Below are 2,605 nucleotides of genomic sequence, written 5' to 3' on the forward strand. Positions count from 1 at the left end.
ACCCAGAAAGGTCCCTTAAAGAACTGTTCTTGTTAATTTGATGAAAACATTTTAAATATCCAGTGCACTCACATCAGAATAACTTATAGATTTGTTGTTAGAATGATCGATTAATCGAAAAAATAATCATTGGATTAATCGATTAGAAAATAATCGTTTGGTACAGCACTATCCTCAAACCTCACCGTCAATCCGACCAATTATATCTCTTGGGCCATCTCCGCCCACATTGAAACCTCCGCCAATCACGAGTAGGGACGTCTCCACCCACAGGACAAAACCTACTGCAGAGACCTCTTACGCAAAGAAATGGTGACATATCTTCCCCTCAGCGTACTCGGAGTTGACGAGGATTTTTGAACCCATCTCCAGTAGGGGTGTAACAATACATCGATCTATACCGATATTTCGATTTGAATGTTTCATGATTCAGTTATATCCAGGCTAAATGAAAATATCGATCTAAATCGTTGTCATATTCTCGATGGAAATCTATCATATGCCCATCTAACAGTCATTGTGTTAGCTAGGCATATGATATCGCATTATATCGATAGCAGACTTGTGAATTGAATTGAATTGAATTGAAATCATATCGTGACAGACTTTGTGATATYGAGTAATATCGAATCATCATCCAAACATATTGATATATCGTAATAAAGCTGGTGATTTACACCCCTAAGTGATTCTAGAGCAGCAGAGCTTTTTTGGACACCTGTGCTGGAGCTCTAAGTGTGACATTCTCCCTCCTCCCAGTTCCCATCCAACCCATTAATCTCTTCGTAACACACCTTTCAGATAACGTGATGCGTGACAGCAGTAATTGTGGGAATGAAGAAATCACTCCTGCTGTAAATCATATAGTTGTCAGCAGCGTCGTGCAGCCAGAGGCAGATGGTGTTTCCTAACAAACAATTTCAATCACTCTAACTTTTGTAGTGACATAAATAAGGTTTGGTGTTTCACTTTAGAAGTAACTATAAATTGAGGCTATTAATATAAAGGGCCACAACATGAGCATAAAGATTTATAACTTCCAGAGTTAAGGACTGATATATTCTCTGTGCTTAAGCATAAAATTACTAATTTCTTAGTCAATGTCACTTTTGTTMATCAAACTTTCTTCTTTCCATCCATGTTTTTTCTCCACTTGCATCTAACTTGACGATAATCAGAAGTGTCACGATGCTGGTTCCGTCATTTTGAGCCCAGCTGCCTCGCATTAGCCCCGCYATCGATGGCTCTGAATCCAGCCCATAATTGCTCTGCTTCAGATTAATTGAAAAAAGGGGACGAGGTGAATCCCAGAGGGGGAGAAGATGGATGCTGCAGYAGTCAGAGGAATCGGTTTGGCAAGTGTAAAGAGCTGGAAGGACAAAAAGGTTTCCCCTTACAGAGCGAGGGTCTAATACACCCTCAAAAAAAATGATGATCCATGTCTGTGCCTCTCACCTGTCTGTCCTACTAATCAGTAGAGATGTGACGCACGCGAGTGATGCAGATTTTTTGAACGGATGATCAGAGCTGAGTAGCTGGTAGTGAAGGGTCAATTGTATTTTTCTTTTTTATTCTTCATGTAATCACCATTTGTACTAGTCATTTTTACAARTATTGAACTAACATTTGGTGCGGTTGTAACTTTATCACATGACACACAAGTCAACACAACTCAGAATCCTTTTTAGACAGAGTTGCAACATWAGYGGTGTGCAGGTGCGYATGCACGGTCAAAAAAAGAAAGCGCACCTGATGGAATGTCATGAAGCTCATTTGCGTTCCTGAATATATGATTGTCTGTCAAAACAACAGTTAGCAGGGCTCTAGAGTGCGACCAGTTTGGTCAAAAATGCGACCTGATTTCTTTAAAAATAGAAAAAAATCCAGCTACACTGGTGTGACTGGATCGTGTTCGGTGCTCACCAAGCCTCTTAGGACAGCGAGACCCTGATATAAGGATAAAACGGAGACACTGCCTYCAACAAATCAGACGAAGTCCAGAGCCRTTTTATCCAATCACAGCAGAGCAGGGCAGGACTTTCAGKGAGAGCAGGATTGGTTGAAGCAGCGGCTCGACTCGAGCAGAGATTCCCGGGCACCCACGGAGATTTCTGAGGCTGCAGCCKKCTGCARCGGTCAGTCCTGACATCTCATCCTGCACCTCGCTCCTGAACTACCAGAGACTTTGGTCTGTAAAATCTAACTTTATATTAAATATATGTTCAGAATGTTGTTATCGAACAGATCTGTCCAACTCTGTGTGAGTGACAAACCCTCTCCTCCTGAGAGACTGCTGTGATGGGAGCGCGTCACTGCGCGTGCAGGCTGAGTCTTTCTGTGAGATTCACTGTTTACAGAACATTTGTTTGCCCCATTTTAAAGCAAAGATAATTCTCTGCTTAACAAAAAATATATATACAGTATATTAAAAAAATATAAAAACAACTTGCCATGTTCTCTAGATGAATGAGTTTTAAATGTTATTTTAATTTATCATAAAGATACACAAGTTTCATTCAGAATTGTATCAAAAAACAAGGTTCTTGATGTGTTAAACTTGTTTATATTTAGGACCATATTGTGACAGCTGCTCTGGGATAAATGT

At 40.4% G+C, this 2,605-nt stretch overlaps 1 protein-coding gene across 3 annotated transcripts in view; it reads left to right on the forward strand.

Moving 5' to 3' along the window:
• ptprea (protein tyrosine phosphatase receptor type Ea) overlaps window positions 1-2,605 on the forward strand; it is a 71,638-nt gene that overhangs the window by 42,067 nt on the left and 26,966 nt on the right. Inside the window, exon 1 of one of the 3 annotated variants that reach the window (XM_014007055.1) lies at window positions 2,058-2,188. The exons of the other annotated variants lie outside the window; for them this stretch is intronic. The gene's annotated coding sequence lies outside the window, so the exon portion shown is untranslated. Of the gene's footprint in view, window positions 1-2,057; window positions 2,189-2,605 lie in introns of those variants that run through there. 3 annotated transcript variants of the gene reach the window in all.

This window comes from Austrofundulus limnaeus, unplaced genomic scaffold (assembly GCF_001266775.1).
Source record: "Austrofundulus limnaeus strain Quisiro unplaced genomic scaffold, Austrofundulus_limnaeus-1.0 Scaffold39, whole genome shotgun sequence".
Lineage (NCBI taxonomy): Eukaryota > Metazoa > Chordata > Actinopteri > Cyprinodontiformes > Rivulidae > Austrofundulus > Austrofundulus limnaeus.